Source organism: Lotus japonicus, chromosome 1, assembly GCF_012489685.1.
Source record: "Lotus japonicus ecotype B-129 chromosome 1, LjGifu_v1.2".
In the NCBI taxonomy this organism is placed as follows: Eukaryota; Viridiplantae; Streptophyta; class Magnoliopsida; order Fabales; family Fabaceae; genus Lotus; species Lotus japonicus.
In genome coordinates, this window is record NC_080041.1 from 88680531 (window position 1) to 88693210 (window position 12680).

A 12680-nucleotide genomic window follows, 5' to 3' on the forward strand; every position below is an offset into this window, starting at 1 on the left:
CTCAAGAAATAAACAACCTAAATCCTAATCAAATCTAAAATTTAAAAATGTATTTTTTTATGAGAATTAACTTGAAAATGACACGTGAATTTTTTTTATGAGAATTAGCGTGAGAATAACACGTAACTAAGAATTAACGTGAGAATGACACGTCACTAAATCAGCCTGATGAGAGTTCTTCTTTTCTAATATATATATATTGATTGATATTGATGTGTGATAGTGTTACTCTAAAAATTTGTTTTACATTTACAAATACATTGAGCTAAAAAATGTCATAATCTTAATAAAATATTTTCTTCGATCGATTCCAAAAACAAAAAACCAATCTGAAATTTTGCTATTGATACATTGGACCGACTTGTAAGTTCCGTGCAGCCATTGTCCATGAAGTAAATAAGGCTGCTTGAAGCTGATTCGACTATTATTCTTCACTAAAAAAATATATTATCTTCCTGAATTCTCACAGCTTAAGCAGCCTAATTAGATCAATAAAAATAGTCCGTAACTCATTTCCGCCTACATGGCAGAATCTTATCTTTTAATTGTTAATTACTACTTAATTATCCTTGACAAAAAAAATGTAATAACTACTTATCATTGTAGACCTGACATAATAATATCTTGTCCTATATAAATAAAATTTTATTCTTTTACATTTTTTGAGGGACATTGGATATGGGGATATACCCCACCAATACTACAACCTCAGTATATGGGGGAGTAACGTCTCAACATATATCATTATATAAATGCTGCAGATAGACTTTGAAGGATATGCAGAAGCCCCATGCAAATTTGTCTAAACAATGCAGTGAATGCACTCTATCAACACGTGATACAAAGGGGGAGGAAAGTCTAATAAATTAGAGTGATTATTCAATTTGGCGGTTAAAAATTATATGTAGATTGAATGTCCCTGAAAATTCATATGTCGGAGTAACATTAGCCAATTGGATAAAAAAATTAATGTAATTTTATATTATTATTTTTCATCCCTTTCTTACTGGTCTGATATGGGCGTATCAATACATAAAATATTTGGGCTGACTGTTTGTACATTAAATGGGCCGGGCAACCCATGGTTCGTTCGGACCAAAACCCAAGCTATAAATAACAGGAACCACCCCAGCGGTGGAGATCCTATCATTTTCACGCATTTTCACTTATCTTGTTTACTTCTTGTTCGCCTTATACTTTGATTAGCCCGCTGACTAGTTCCATTCCGGAACATTGGCGCCCACCGTGGGGCCGAAGGATACTTTCCTAGGCTTCATTTTTTCACCGCAATGGTGACTCGATCCGGGGCGAACGGAGAGAGGAATCATGTTCAACAAAATGATGTTCCTCCCGATGTTCTTCAGCGGATCATGGATGATCTCAATGAACTTCGTCAACACAATCAACAGTTACAAAATCAACTTACTGATCTCAATCAGACTCAGGGGTTACGAGAGGGCGATCGAAGAATGGCTGAGACAGTGGTGGACTTTCAACCTTTTACAGAGGAAATAGCGAACACCGCCGTCCCAGATAATTTGAAGACGTTAAAGCTTGATTCTTACTATGACGACTCAGATCCAAAAGACCATTTAGTGTATTTTAACACAAAAATGGTTATTGTAGGCGCATCAGACGCGTTGAAGTGCAAAATGCTGCCATCAACTTTTAAGAAGTCAACGATGATTTGGTTTACAACTTTGCCTTCAAGGTCAATTGTCAATTTCACGGAGTTATCAACAAAATTCTTGTCTCAATTTTCTACCAGTCGTGCACAAAAAGTGACTCCGGCGACATTATTCAATGTTCGTCAAGGACCAAATGAGACTTTGCAGTCTTACATGGTGCATTTCAATCAATTATCTGTTCATTTGGAGGATAAGATGCCGGAAATATGCATTGCAACTTTTGAGTTGGGTTTGAAGCCGGGTGGATTAAACAGTAATTTAAGTAGAAAACCAGTGGAGACAATGGCGCATTTGCGCGAAAGGGTGCAAGGGTACATCAGGGAGAAGCAGAGCGACCAGATCAAAAACAACCGCCCAAATGCAGCGGTTACAGGACAGAAACAGCAGTTTGAGGCGAAAAAGGGAGCGGTTGCGGATCAGTATTCGAAGGGATGGACTGAACGTGAAAACGCAGGGTATAACAATCGCAACCGTTATGATAGTCGATTTGATAACCGTTCTAATTTCAAAAATCGTGCTCAACCGTATGGAGTGCGTGGGCCAGAACATTCGATGACGTGGACTCGGAATCAAAATGATCGTGCAGTACCTTTGGCGGTTAATTTGACTGAAGCTTTGCACACGTGTTTGGAGGCGAACGTTATCCGTTTTCCGCGGCAGCCAAAGCCGTCAACAGGTTATGTGGATAAGAAGAAGTGGTGTGAGTATCATAGGATTTCGGGACACAATACTGATGATTGTTTCACTCTGAAGAAGGAGATAGATAAATTGGAGAAGGCTGGATGTATGAAATAGCTTGAAGGACGAAGCAATTCAGATGAAGCTGGAACTTCAACAAGGCGAGCTGAAGATGGAAAAGAAGTTGAGTGCGATGGTCAAAACAGACAACCAGAAGGGAAAGCGAAGGGGCGAATTCATTCCATCTTTGGTGGATTTCGAGGTGGAGGAGTAACTAATTCAGCTCGAAAGAGGTATGTTCATTCAATCAATGATGTTTATTCTAATGATTGGGGAAGTTGGGCAACCAACCAGCCAGATATTACTTTCACTGTGCGAGATTTCGAGGGCGTTCAGCCTCACGAAGACGATCCAATTGTGGTGATGCTGACGATCGCTGAATACGAAATTGAGAGGGTACTGTTAGATCAAGGGAGTTCAGCAGATTTAATTTATGGAGATGCTTTTGAAAAATTGGGGCTGACAGAATCTGATTTACAACCTTATGATGGATCTTTGGTGGGTTTTTCTGGTGAAAAAGTGTTTGTGAGAGGCTATGTGGAATTGACGACTGTTTTTGGCGAAGGGAAAAACGCGGAGACATTTGCTATTAAGTTCTTAGTAGTAAAATGTACTTCGCCGTATAATGTGCTCATTGGGAGACCCTCGTTGAATAGATTGGGGGCGATTATTTCAACTAGACATTTGACAATCAAGTATCCACTAAGTAAAGGAGGAGTTGGAGTCATGAAGGCTGATCAAATTATAGCCAGAAAATGCTATTCAGAAAGCTTCAAACAGTATGGACATATGGGCAAAAAAGCTGTGAAAGAGGGGCATCGGGTTTATGAGGTTGAAGTGGATCAGGGCGAAGCAAGTTTGGATCCTCGTGATGGGTTTATAGAAAACAAGATGACATCAGAAGAAGAGACTAAAGTTGTGGTCATTGGCGAAAGGAGTCTGAAAGTCGGTATGAGCTTAACAACGAGTCAGCAAGACAGGTTGGTGAAACTTTTGGCTGAGAACATGGATTTGTTTGCATGGAGTGCAAAAGACCTTCCAGGAATTGATCCGGAATTTATCTGTCATAAGTTAGCTTTGAATCCAGGTGCAAAACCAATTGTTCAATTCAAAAGGAAAATGGGCGAAGAAAAGGCAGAAGTTGTAAAGGTAGAGACTAACAAGTTATTGGAAGCTGGGTTTATCAGAGAGGTAAAGTATCCAACGTGGTTAGCGAATGTGGTTATGGTGTAAAAGGCTAATGGGAAATGGAGAATGTGTACTGATTATACGGATTTGAACAAACATTGTCCAAAGGATTCGTATCCTCTGCCGAATATTGACAAACTTGTGGATAGAGCATCTGGATTTGGAATGCTTAGCCTGATGGATGCATACTCGAGATATCATCAAATAAGAATGTACGAACCAGATGAAGAGAAAACAGCTTTCATGACAAATCAGGCAAACTATTGCTATCAATCTATGCCTTTTGGGCTCAAGAATGCAGGTGCAACTTATCAAAGGTTGATGGACAAAGTTTTTGACAAGCAAGTGGGGCGAAACATGGAGATTTACGTTGATGACATGGTGGTTAAATCAGATGAAATGTTAACACATTGTTCGGATTTGGGCGAAGCTTTTGGGGAACTCAGGAAGCATAATATGAGACTTAATCCGGAAAAGTGTTCATTTGGGATTCAGAGTGGAAAGTTTCTGGGTTTTATGATCACAAGAAGGGGAATCGAAGTAAATCCTGACAAGTGTAAGGTCATTCTTGAAATGCAAAGCCCTTCCTTAGTGAAAGATGTGCAGAAATTAACTGGAAGAATTGCAGCTCTAGCAAGATTCCTGCCGTGCTCTCGAGATAAATCCGCTCCATTTTTTCAATGTTTAAGGAAAAATAAGGTGTTTCAATGGACAGAAAAATGTGAAGTGGCGTTTCAAAATCTAAAGGAGCATTTATCAAAGCCACCAATATTATTTCCATATCTGATAATGCTTTTAGCTCAGTCTTGTTGCAAGAAATTAAAGATGATTTGAGGATCATATATTTTGTGAGTCATGCACTCCAAGGAGCAGAAGTGAGATATCAAAAAATTGAAAAGGCTGCCTTAGCCTTGATTATATCCGCCAGGAAATTAAGACCTTATTTCCAAGGCTTTCCAGTGGTAGTCAAAACTGATTTGCCACTTCGCCAAGTGTTGCAAAAGCCTGATCTGGCGGGAAGAATGGTTTCATGGGCAGTGGAATTGTCAGAGTTTGGGATTTCATTTGAGAAAAAAGGGCAGGTTAAAGCACCGACTTTGATTGATTTTGTTAATGAGATGTCTCCAGAAGAAAATCATGAAGAACAAAGTGAGTGGAGCTTGTCAGTGGATGGTTCATCTAATGTCAAAGGCAGTGGAGCTGGAGTGATTCTGGAAGGACCCGGAGGCGTGACAATTGAACAATCATTAAAGTTTGATTTCAAGGCAAAGAATAATCAAGCAGAGTACGAAGCCATAATTGCAGGTTTGAGGCTCGTAATTGAAATGGGCGTACAGAATATCAGAATCAAAACAGATTCACAGATAGTTTCAAGACAAATTCAAGGAGAGTATCAGGCAAAGGATGCACAAATGACCAAGTATTTGATAAAAGCGCAGAATTTGATGAAACAGGTGGCGAAAGTGCAGATTAATCATGTTCCGCGAGAGGAGAATACAAGGGCGGACATATTGTCAAAATTGGCAAGCACTAAGAAACCGGGAAATAACAAATCAGTAATTCAGGAAGTTATAAATAGCCCAAGTGTGGAAAATGAGGAAGTTATGGCTATTCCAATGGTGATTGATCAGGATTGGATGAGTCAAATTAAGTTATGTTTGGAAGCAGAGGGAACTGATTTGCATTTGTTCACTAAAGATCATATTCGTGAAGCAAGCCATTATACTCTTTTGGGCGATCAATTATACAGAAGAGGAGTCGGGGTTCCATTGTTGAGATGTGTTTCAAAGGAGGAGGCTGATAGAATCATGTTTGAGGTGCATGAGGGAGTTTGTGCGAGTCATGTGGGTGGAAGATCTTTGGCTGCAAAAGTTTTGAGGGCAGGATTTTATTGGCCAACACTGGGGTCAGATTGCATGGAATATGCAAAAAGGTGTGAAAAGTGTCAGTTGTACGCAGATTTGCACAGAGCACCACCAGAAACATTAAGTTCGATGAGTTCATCGTGGCCATTTGCAATGTGGGGCGTAGATATCTTGGGACCTTTCACTCCAGCAGGTTCACAAGTTAGATTCGTCCTAGTTGCAGTGGATTATTTTACCAAGTGGATTGAGGCGGAATTAATAGCGAAGATAATAGCAGAGAAAGTTAAGAAGCTTTATTGGAGGAAAATAATTTGTAGATTTGGTGTTCCGGCCACAATCATTTCAGATAATGAGACACAGTTTACTAGCAGAAGTGTGAAGAATTTTTGTGCAGAAATGGGTATTGAGATTCGTTTTGCTTCTGTGGAGCACCCGCAGTCACATGGGCAGGTGGAGTCTGCAAACAAGGTAATTCTGAATGGAATCAAGAAACGATTGGGTGAAGCAAAAGGATTATGGGCTGATGAATTGATTACTGTTATTTGGGCATATAATACAACACCACAATCAACCACTGGCGAGTCACCATTTAAGTTAACTTATGGAGTGGACGCGATGATTCCTGTAGAGGTGCAAGATATGACGTTCAGGGTGGCAACGTATAGTGAGGAACATAATGACGTAAATAGGCTGGTGGATTTGAATTTGGCAGAGGAAACTAATGCAGAAGTTCGTTTGAGACAAGCAGGGGTAAAGCAAAGATCATAAAGGCGTTACAATTCAAAAGTAGTCCCAAGGCAAATGGAAGTGGGCGACTTAGTGCTGAGAAGAAAAACAAGAGGACCAGATGATTCAAAGCTGTCACCAAATTGGGAAGGACCTTATAGAATTCGCTGGGAATTGGGACAAGGGGCGTATCATTTGGAAGAATTGTCTGGGCAGGAGAGTTTTTAACGAGGCGTCAACTATTAATGAATAACAGGTATGCACTCTTTTCTCTACCCCAGGCGGGAGAGTTTTTAACGAGGCATAACCTTTTTTTTTTAAAAAAAAAAGTTCAAGGGCGCAACATTTCATTTTACCTATAGCGGAAACTAATATCAACTAAGGTCTATCAATTGGGCGACGTCAGACAATTGAGAAACGAGTAAGTCTTTTAAAACAAGAGCATTTGACCACGAATTCATAAGCACAACCTTAAATTGGATTTAAGCTTGTCCAAACTAAGTGCAAGTCTCCACGCGAGCATATTAATGAAATCAAATATCGTGACTTTGATTTCCATGAATAACTATGTCGAACATGAAAAATTCGACTAAGTTATATACACAAAGGCCTTATGATTCCAAAGTAGTTGATGAAGTTTAAACTTCGCAAAATTTGTGAGATTCACTCAAGAGTATTTTACTATATACAGTAAAATGAGAAAGTGATGTGCTCGACTAATGGTTAAGGCAGATCAATTCTGATGAAAAGGTTAGTGAATGAAATTTACGTTAAGTTATGTTTTGAACTTTAGTATATTGAGGTTATATGTTCGCTTTGGTGATCGGGTACAATAATGTTTAGTCATAGAATTAGTTATTATGGCGATTCTTAGTGTCAATGAGGGAATAATGTGATTTCGAAGGTATGAAAGTTTACGGCGAAACAATTAGAATATGAAGCAATGTTGGAGGGTAAAGAATTTAAGGCATTCTTTTACATAAAGAAAATTCATTACGTTAAGGGAAAAGTTTGTTACATGAAAGCAAGGGGAATAAAGGAGCAGGAAAATTAAAAAGAGACCGGAGGTCTTTTACATAATTTGCTGAAAGAAAACAGAGCAAGAATTATAGCTAGTGGTTTTCCCCTTCTCCTTCTTTGGTGTTGACATTTTCTTCTTCATTTTTCTCTCCTTCATTGGCTTCTTCTTCTTCTTTTTCTTCTTCTTCTCCTTCTTCATCCGCGTTATCCGGGCTGATCAGTTTACCATCCACGATGCGGGCATAGGGGTTTGAACCCTCCAAGTTGATCGCCAGGTCAGGATTGAGGAAGGAGATTTGAGTCAATGCTTTGGCGAAGCCAGCCTCAAATTGATCCAGAACAGAGCATTGTAATTCAACAATTTCTGTTTTCATTTTAGAATTCTCGTCCAGAGTTTGGTTGTGCACGGTAGTAATCTGGGCGAGATCAGCTTTCACTTTGTCATTTTCTTCAGTCAATGCCTGAACAGAAGCTTTGTAACCTTCAGCAGTCTTCTTCGCATTCTCAATCTCTAAAGCCAAATCAGCGGCTTTCTTCTCATTGGCTTTGTTGGATTTATCTAACAACTTCAACGTTGCTTTCAGCTTTCCAATTTCTTTTTCTTTTTCTTCAACAAGTTTGGCATTGGCGAGGCCATCGAATCCGTTGGATTCTAAGTCAATCATCTTGGCGACTGCAGCAATCTCCAAACCTTTGGTCATCATAGCTTGACACGCTTCTTTCAAACCCATCTTCCTCATTTTCTCACGATCAGCCTCAAATACCAAGTTTGTCTCCACCAAAGAATTGAAATCTATCTTTGAATCCCAAAGTGAAGTTACTTCAGTGGAGGTTAGTTCCTCGAACTCCTTCAACAAGTTTTTCCAGCAAATAGGCTGAGCGCTTGATGAACAGCCTTTGTTCGCCCCGGGAGAGTCATTTCTGTTCATGAATTGTTCCAAAGAGGGCTGGTTCGAAGCTTTGTTTTTCTGAGACGTAGGTTCTTCATTCTTTTTCTTTTTCTTAGTAGGGCGACCAACTTCAGTGCCAGAATGGCTGGTATCTTGGTCGGCGATAGATTTTGAGGGGTTCCTTTTTTCACGAGCAGCCTGTTGTTCACGGCGAAAGCGGAGGAGGTCTTCTTCAGTGAGGCGAGTCATTTTCCCTGCAATAATATAGAAGTGTTAGAATATAAGAAGATTTTTACATAAAGGGGGATGGTAAAATGCATAATGAGATGTCTTACCAATATATTTACCCACTTCATTCTTAGAAAGGGCGGCCATAAAATCTGCAAGGTTCAATCCTAAGCCAGATAGAAGTTGGCAATCTACTAATTCTTCTTTAGTCAAGGCATCCTCGGGAATTTTGATGATGCCTTCATATTGGTTCGTCCAGTAGAACAGAAACCGGGGACTCCCGTCATCAAAGTAAAATATATCTTTGCAGGGTTCTGATTCACGAAGTTTGAAAAACTTTCCTTTGAAATGTTTATAGTGACTTTTGAATAAAGTAAATAGCCCTAGACCCCTAGCAGTAGCAAGCGAAACATATTCACCTCTAACGTTTCTCCCACATGTTTCAAAGAAGTAGAAAAACTTATTACTGGTGGGTTCGATTTTTAGAGTTAGGCATAAAATCTCAAAGGCTTTTAAATACGCCCAAGCATTGCCATGAAGTTGGGTGGGAGCTACATTTAGAAGGGTTAACACGGAGCAAGTGAAATCAGAAAAAGGCAGAGTGTATTTCAAATCGGAGAATAAATTTTCGAAGAGATAGGTAAAGTTTCGCCCTTGATTATCTGGCCCCCCAAAACAACACGGCTCATCAGGGGCGCAGGGAATTATATCCAAATGTGCATCTAGGCCATCTTTCCTAAAGTTGTATTTAGTGACTAAATCTATAATAGCTTTTGGAGTACAGTTTTTAGAAAATTGTTTTTTGATTTTACTGGCCACCCATAGGGAATCGGCGGTAGGTGGGACACTAGGGGTAGAAGCCTCTTTACGGGTACGTTTAGGAACCATTTTCAGAGTATCCTGAAAGTGAAAGGTTTAGAAGTGAGATGAAGATGGAATAGAGTATAAGTTTTTAGTTTAAAATGCAAGATTTATGCAGTGTTTTCTGGGTAGAGAAAGAGTCATGGGTGTTAAAGGTAGGAACTTTCATGCGCAAGTTCATGTGAAAGGATGGAAATAAAGAAGAAGAAAGAAAAGGATTGTTACCTGAGAGAAAGATTGGAACTTGGAAGACTGCTGGGATGGTCGATGTTGAGTGCAGGAAGTAGAGAAACGGGTTTGGCAGAGAAGAAGTAGAGTGTGGATTTTTCCTTGAAGAGAATATGGGTAGTAAGAAATTGCAGGTAAATGATGAGAGGAGTAAAATATGGGGCTTTATATAGAGAAGGAAGGAGGGGTGAAGGGATGAGATGAAAAGGTGAATTAATTAGCAGATGAGTGGACGCGTGCTTACATGTGGATACTCAAGGGTCAGGTTTGATGTTTAGATTAAAGGGACACGTTGATCAAGAATTCGAATTTGAACGGATGTGATTCATTGTAAAAGTCAAGTGGAAATGACATTTTAGTCCGGCAAACATGACGCTTCAAGGGCCATTGGAACGGGCACAACTTTTCGTGTTTGAATTTATTTCGTGTGCTTTTAATTATATTTATTTCTCATGATGGTAATTATGTCAGTGGGATTTAAAGACGCGGTAATGTTGCGGCTCAAGTTCCCAAATATTTGTGGATATCTGTTGATGTAATTGTAGCAGGAAAAACAATGATGACTCTTGCCACAGTAAGGGCGTAGCAGGTAATAGGCACAGAGATTTGACAGGTTCGATTCAACACGCAAGAAAAGGAGAAGAGGAAAGAGCTAGTATGACGTGGTTATTGTTATTTGCTTTTATCCAAATGAACATGTGTTATGATTCATACGCCCATTTTAATTACATTATGAGTGCTTTAATGATTGTGGGCTGATTAAAGACACTTTCGTCTTATTTTAAGCCTTAGTGTCTTGTGGGCTTGTGGTCTGATATGGGCGTATCAATACATAAGATATTTGGGCTGACCGTTTGTACAGTAAATGGGCCGGGCAACCCATGGTTCGTTCGGGCCAAAACCCAAGCTATAAATAACAGGAACCACCCCAGCGGTGGAGATCCTATCATTTTCACGCATTTTCACTTATCTTGTTTACTTCTTGTTCGCCTTATACTTTGATTAGCCCGCTGACTAGTTCCATTCCGGAACACTTACCTATGTTATAACTCCTCCATCTTTTGCCATCATATGTAACTCATTATTTGAATAGACAAATTCTTATCCTCAAGCTGAAGCTTTTTTCATGTACATGTTGAATCACTCAATATTTCCCCATGTTGACTATATGAACTTCGTGTTTGGCTGCTAAAACGTTCCCATAATTGATTTTGTATAAAATAAAATTTAAAATAAAATTATTTATGTTTTAATATATTTATGAAAAAAGGTGTTCTCATAGGATAGTATTATAAAATTTCTATTGTAAAATTACATAATTCAATATGTTTATTGCAAAAGCTACGATTTCTACATTTTCACATGATTGAATTTAGGGCTAACATCAAATTTTCTTAAACTGAGTCCAAATATTTATACAATCATCAACAAATAATTTTATCCAATTAAAATTATTTCTTAGGTTATCCGACATGGCAACCAAACTCACCCAAATAATAATGCAAATGTAGGGCATTAAATTATCAATAGGAAAACAAAATAAATGTACATACTGCAATTCTTATTAGTTAAAAAAATCAATGCCACATGCTACTGGTGAATTCTCTCTCTTCCCAACAGTTCGCAACTCAACTATAGATATCAATAATGTTGGGAATGTGACATGGACAATATTTTAAGTTTCTTATGATTCTTAAGATATATGTAGTCGGGACTTATTGAGTGCATAGGTCTCTTCTTAAAAATTATTTTTGATATGCGTTGTTAAAAAATTGATCCCTAAGTTAGACGTTTAGAGTAACTATCTAGCAATTTTGTTAGGCTATATGATATTGTAAATTTCAATAACTCAACCAAGGTCTATTTTATGCAATTTAGACCAATATTTAAGAGAGAAAAAACAGCCGGGGTTGCCCACTTGTGTGTGCGAGAGTAGGAGATTCCTCCGTCTCCGACCATCATGTAGTGGGCCACAACATGACTCAGTCAAAAAAAAAAAAAAAAACGATGTATAATTCAATTTCTTATCATTTAATAGTATAAGCTAAGGTTCGTTTGCTTAAATCCTTGTTCATACTTGCAACTTCATTTGATATTTTAACGTAAGAAGAAACATTCCCTTAGTTCAGATGAATCTGGACATATATATGCACCAATTCTTGTTTGAATTATCATATATATATATATATTGGTGTTTTTAAAATCTGATGGGATGTATATTCCTTAGTTTAAATGTTCCTATCGTCAATTATTTAGTTATATTTTTTTTGACTAATTTATCCATTATTATTATTATCTTGATTTATGTCCAATCATAAACTTGGTGACTGAATTAATAATGGAATTATGAAATAAAATTCCCATTTGAATATCTAATTATCCATTATAATTATCTCATTTTCAAAAATACTGACCTTCATAGGTCCAACAATTCCCTTCAATCTAGGAATGTGTTCGACGTAACACTTATTTGTCCAAGAATCCGGATCCTCTCCAGCCTTTATTTCTGTCTTGCCCCTCCAGCACAAATGTGGTTCGTTTGATGCATCCAAGGCCGGGTTCAGATAATTTCAGCATTAAAATTATAATAAATTATATTTTGAAAACTGATCTCAGCTATAAGATTAATCCAAGGGTTGAAATTAAATAGGTTTAATCCAGTGTTTCCTGCCTTCGTTCTCGCTCCCAGCCGCTGCTAGATAACTCATGCCCATGTAACCCGCTCCTCCTCTCATCTTGGTCTGATCTTTCATTCTCAAGAGACCCTCCCTCCGTCCACGAATTGCTGGATTGTGCCCTTTTTTAACAGTCACAGTATAATATAGTATGAGTTTCCCTTCTTTCTCTGTTTAACGTCTTTGCATAAATATCCAAATTCTTCTTCATTTTAATGGTGCCCACTTCTAAATTTGCTTCCTTTCTTGCAAAATATTGGTCACCAGAAATAGAATCGCATCAAGAAAAAAAAGAAAAATGGGTCAGGGTCTGCAATCACAGCAAGAGACCACCATGGAGACCAAGAACAAAAAGCAGCAACATAGGCGCAGGAATGTAGGGGAGAAAAAACCTTTTTCCCGTTTTTTTTCCTGCACCGCTAGATGGATCTAATGGTTGTCTTTTAATGTCTAACTTTTTTTAGTCATTTTATTATAGTTATTTTTCTAAACCCTTGGATGCATCAAACGAACCACATTTGTGCTGGAGGGGAAGGACATAAATATTGGCTGGAGAGAATCCAGATTCATTTT